Source organism: Triturus cristatus, chromosome 3_1 (genome assembly GCF_964204655.1).
Source record: "Triturus cristatus chromosome 3_1, aTriCri1.1, whole genome shotgun sequence".
NCBI lineage: Eukaryota > Metazoa > Chordata > Amphibia > Caudata > Salamandridae > Triturus > Triturus cristatus.
In genome coordinates this window covers 578,915,925-578,921,837 of record NC_140583.1, presented here as the reverse complement: position 1 = coordinate 578,921,837, position 5,913 = coordinate 578,915,925, and the positions used below count along the sequence as shown (strand labels likewise).

Here is a 5,913-nt window from a genome sequence, read left to right as displayed (position 1 = left end):
TGTCCTTTGGGTCTTGGTCCTGGTTGCCCTGTCTCCGGTTTCTCTGGTTGGCGGCCTCCTTTTGGGCCCTGGCCTTCTGTTTTTTTCTGGGTTGTCTCTTGTCCTTGTTTGGTCCCTGCTGTCCTGTTCTGGGTTGCGGGTCGGTTGCTTCCTGCGGTATCCCTTTTCCTCCCTTCTACGTGCTCCCTTGGGTTGCTGCTTTTGTGATGGTTTCCTGGGTGTGCTTCGGAAGGCCGGTTTTCTGCTTTGGTGTTCTCCACTTTGTTATGAATGGGATGAGGACATAAGGGACCTGGGGTAATGCTCTATTACTTACCGGTAATCTTCATTACTCCGGGTCCCGTTGTCCTCGTCCCATTCATACGCCCCTCCCTCCCTCCCGGACGGCCGGCCTTCCTGTATGGGCTTGGTTGTACAGGCGGGATGCTGGGTAAGTACTGCTTATGTACTCCCGGTGGGAGGGGCAGTATTTGGGTCCCAGCATTCCTCTTGTTTTTTTCTGTCGGGAAATGGTTATCTCCACTTTGTTATGAATGGGACGAGGACAACGAGACCCGGAGTAATGAATATTACCGGTAAGTAATAGAGCATTCTTTACGTTGGAACAGCTTCAACAACAGTATTCATCAATTAGTATACTGAGGGAATACACCACCATTTATCCAGTGTTATGCAAAGATGATATGTGTGTCTGTTAGGAAGGAATTGAGTGGCGCTTTATATAATTGTGCGCAAGTCAGTCCAGTTTTTCATTTTTGTGCAAAAATACCTGCCCCAGTTACAGCGCGCAGCCATTACCCAATATGTGCAGTCCGAGTACTACACGCCTTCCGACCCAATTACTAGGATATGCTAGCCTGCTATGACATTTCGGCCCCTTCACTAACAGGGTTGTGCAGAGTTTAAACGCTACCATTAGAGTTGTCCGAACTTCAAAACATTTCTGTGAAATAAAGTTATGAAATTGTAACATTTACCAATCAATAAAAACATCTGTTTTGGACATTTCTTTTTTGCGACAGAATTCTTCAACTAAAGGGATTGTCCTTCGCAAATCCTACTTGCATATCCTACTCTTTACTGGTGGCATGCCCTTACCTATTCGATAATATGGCCAACCCATTTAAGACTGCAAAGAGATAAAGGCTATTATTTATCTATAGTTACTTATTCATCAAAGGCGTCTAGAGTAAAGCAGAGCAAGGGCAGCATGCCTACAGACAAAAAACAAGAGAAGGACAAAACGCAACAAATCAGTGCAAAACAGAGAAAATCAGTCTGTACCAATGAACACACATATTCCTAAAATATAACAGGGAAAGTATTTTTAGCCTTTTCCTAACAGCCATTACAGCTGAAATAATTCAACAGCTCCCAGTCTGACATCTGCTACAAGATCCTTATTTGATTCCAGAAATGAGGGGAAATCAATAGTTGATTACAGAATAATCTCTGGTATTGATTGTCTTGTCAGTGACTGGGAGCAGCACAAACCAGAAGAGAGAGTGGGCAGTGCAAGGATCAAAAACCCTTTAGCGCCTTAAAAGGTCAAAAAAGCAGAAGCTAAACTGGCAGCTCTTTCTCAATTAGAGATTAAGCACAATGAATAGATTCGTTGAAACCACTAGAAATAAATACAGCTATGTAACTAATATCCTTTCTTTTAGGCGAGTTGTTGCAAGGTGCACAAAGGATAAAACATTAGCACTATTTGAGCTGACATGCAAAGTTAGAATTTAAAAATGAGGTCTTGTGTAAAGCAGTGAAGGTACATCTGGCTTTCATTGTTCCCTCTCTTCAGAAACGCTGCAGAATATAGTAATATCGAGGTTTAGCTTGCCGCACTAGTTTGAAATAATGTTTTACCAAAATTATGCAGGTACAACCACATCAGCTGATTTTGTGCATAGAGATAAAAAAATATTAGCAATGTTTTTAGGCTGTTTATGTAAGTGGCTTTATGGAAGTCTGAAAAAGTGACTGTGTTAAAGATTTTAAATGCATTGCCAGTGGGGATCATAGCAGCATTACTTGCCTATTGTACGGATTGGCTTTCAGAATGAAACATTTCTGGTAATGTTTGCCATATACAAAGCCAACAAGCTAACAGATGGACATCTTAAAACCCTGCAAACCCTTGTAGGTGGGACATCACACTGCCCTGGGCAGGACGTTCTGGCTGCCGCCACTGGCCTGCAGAAACTTACCTCCCAAGTGAAAGCCATGGCTTCACCTGCCTCTCACGGGGCATGAGGGCAGCTGTTCATTCCACAGGGGCCCCAGAATTCTCCTCAGTCTGATTCCACTCTGCCCCATGTAGGGAACGTGACCCTGCCTAGTGCCTTGATCCATAGCATGCGGGGACCAGGTGACCTACTCGACAACTATGGTTTCACCCACCCCTAATTGTGGATTACTGGAACTGTTCAGCCTGCATGTTCCCCAAACTCCTCCTCTGTCCAACCCTACCCTGCCCTGGGATCTGGTCAGTGGCAGGCAATTCACAGGGGTCGTGTCTCCACTCCACACACTGGAGGGAGGCGAGAGTCCTACCCAGTACAGCCACCATGTCCTGGGTAGGGACTGTCACCCCAGTCCATTGGCTAAAGGTGCTTCGGGTCAGTGTTTTCCACCTTCCTGTTTACTTAGCCAGGGGAGCTACCTCTCTGCTGGCTTGCCTGGGAAGCTGTTACCCTAAACTATTAGGCAGGGTCTGTAAGCAGAGGTTTACAGATCCCAGGGGGAGACACAAGTCATAATTAGCTGCAGCAGCTGGCCCAACAGGCATCTGGTCAGCAAGCCACTGACTAGTCATTTGGTCGGCCAGCCTGGCAAGCAGATGATTCAGGCTGACCTGATGGCTAGAGTCCCCAAGTGGCAGTCGACAACGAGGCTAGAGCTCAAGATGCTCCTTCCCAGGGCCATCAACCATCTTCTTGCCTCCGGGTGACTCCGCTGATGTCCACTGTAGATATCTGGCCATCCTTTGAGGGTTCGGACCCCCTTCCTTGCACACAGCGGTGCCGTTGGGGAGGTGGAGGCTCCTGGGTCACACTGCCTGTGGTGGAGGTGGCTTCCCATTGGCCTCACCCTTCCCCTCCCACCCGCCTGGAGGCAGATGGACCCCAGAGGGCATGGGTGCACATGGAAGGAGAGAAAAGCTTGACTCAGGGGATGACTTTCAATAGATCAGAGCGAGGTAGCTACTCTGCTACTTATGAAACCCTAACGTAGCATCAGGCCGTCTGCGAATGATTGAGCACCAGGTGCCCCACAAACATTCAGTGATCTAAGGGTGATGGAGGCGGCCATCTTTTGTCTGCAATCTAGTTCCCAATACAGCAGCTCTATGCACCAGTCAAGAAACTGGCTATCCTAGGCTAAATGAGGCTCCACAGCACTGTGATATTGTCATGGTGTAGGGGGGATATTGGCTTAAAGATGTTCAGTCATAATCCCAAAGATGGTAGCTTCACCCTATTGGCTTTTCAGCAAAGCACATGTTCCAAATGTCTGAACGGGCATTACCTCTCATACTGAGCAGGATTACTATTGCAATAACGTATGATCAGTAGGGTAAAACTAACGTCTCACAACAGACTAAACCCAGCTCACATTCCCAAATAGTGGGTGAATAATACAACGCTTGGTGAACTCTGCGTTGCAATAATAGGAAAGTGAACATTGAAGGATCAAAAAGTAATATGTTACAGCCATTGGGGCAGCTGCTGGGGGGGGGGGGCTCAGAGGTGGTCAATCTCCATCACCCCCACAGACATGGCAAAGATGCTGCCAGGAAGCAGAGAAGCCTTCCCAGTCGACTTGGAGCAAGTCGCAATGCACTGCCAAGGAGGAATTATGGGTAAACGTCCTTTAAAATGAATCCGGAATCACCATGTGCCTTTACAGCGCCAGCAATTGAATGTACGAGTTGTTACCATGCATTTGTTTAGCACGCAAGTCGTTACAACAACTTGCTTTAGGGGGCGCATTGGTGGAATGGTGCTGGATTTTAAATCCAACACCTTCCCTACTGTTTCACAGACTTGAGTTAGAATCGTAAATGATACTATTCCAAAGTCCAGCAGCCCCCTAAGGCAAGTCATTATATCGATTTGCATGCTAAAGGAAAGTGTCTTAACGATGGGTTTGTTCTGATGCTGGCATGGTGAAGACATGTGTGCTAAACACATGCAGGATTCCATCATATATTCGGAAATATGCCCTGCAGGGGCCAGGTGAAGCCATGCGGCGGTCTTGCAGGGAGAATTGGCCCTCCTGGTTAACCGACCTTCCTGCTGAAACCTACGACCTGACTGCACAAACCCCACCCATTTACCTCTCGATGGATTCACGCCCTCTTGAACTCTCTCTTCAAAGTACTTTTTAACTTTCCTTTATGGTACTTGTTGGCTATCAGTCTCAAGCCTGTATTGAGCCCTAGATGGAGTCCACCACCCGCTTTTGGCTGCATTCCCAACCAGCTAGACTCCAAGAAGGCCCAATCTCGGTATGTCCAGGGGGCTGCTACCAGCCTCACACTGTCTTTGGGGTGAGTGATTAAAAGGACTTGGGTCCCCTGAGAAACGCGGGGAGTCAGTCTTCAGTTCATCATATTTCCCGAGGGGAAGGGGGGTGTCGGCGCTATGCTTTTCTCTCTTAAATTGCCATTACTGAGGGAATCTTAATTAGTTTATTTCCCTCCACTTAGTAATATTGGTAAGATGCTTAAATTCAGTAGGTTACAGTCAGATGTTGGCGCATGGGGGAGCTGGACAGATTCCCTGAGCTGCCGAAGAGAAGGACCATCTTTCCCTCAGGTAGTTCATGACAGCACACCCTTTCCAAGATTGAAGACTGAAGCCCATGGGGCTAGCATGGAAACCAGCACCTAGGAGCGGGCAGGGGTCATACCCGGCACCAGCCATGGAACTGGGCTCCTGAGGCTGTGCGCATGGGCAGCTGTGGGGTACTATAGACAGCCACACACAGCACACAGCCACACACAGCCATGCATAGTTCACTGCCAGGCACCATGGGTTTATAGGTCTGGGGGGTAGACCGAGCACATTTCTGCTACTCCAAGGTGAGGACAGGCCAGACACACTGGTGGCATACCCCAGAGGTGGGATGGGGGGACCCTGCGATGGGCAATGGGAGGACAAAGGAAGCTGAGCCCCCTATGACAACTCAAACCATAAAGAAGAAGAGCCCCTGAGCTATTGATGTTCAGGAGAAACCTGGGGCCACAAAGTGCATTTAAAGTGTTGATGATCAATGTGTCCTGCAATTCACACTAATAATTGCAGTTAACTGCATTCTTCATTAATGCATGAGCCAAGTGATCCATGTCCAAAAGTTACAGATAACTTTCACAATGTTTATCCACCTGCAGGTGCGGGGGAGGTTGGAGGAAGAAGCACAGCCACCCACCACCTGTGAGATGTGACAGCCCAGCACCCTGTCAGGCTTTCCCTCTGGAATTATTATACTGATAAAGGATTTTAAGTGTACTCATTCCAGTGACAGGGCCTTGAAAGAATCCGGTATTGTTATGTTTCGTCACTACTACCTCTCTAATTAAGAAGTGGTAAACTGCGCGCTGCTGCCTTCCTTACATGTAGTAGCAGTTTCTTAGGCTCCTTCTTCGAAATCAATCCCTGATTCCCAATTACCCATGGTCACAATGGCAGGCACAGAAAGTGCCATTGAAAGTTGACAGGGCAGAAATCCCTATGTATCGTTGCTGTCATTGGGACCCGCTCAAGGTTATCTAGAATCACCAAAGTAGGCAGGTGAGTCTGGATTGGTCATGGTCTGATAAATGCAGACATCACTGGAGGTCAGTGCTCATCAGCATGTATTATCTGTAGAATTACCACAGTTATCCAAGTAACAGATGGCCTGGGAAGC

At 47.6% G+C, this 5,913-nt stretch overlaps 1 pseudogene; it reads right to left on the bottom strand.

The window, feature by feature from the left end:
- Positions 1-5,209: 5,209 nt before the first annotated feature.
- Positions 5,210-5,361, bottom strand: LOC146860585 (5.8S ribosomal RNA; annotated as a pseudogene).
- Between the last annotated feature and the right edge of the window lie 552 nt (positions 5,362-5,913).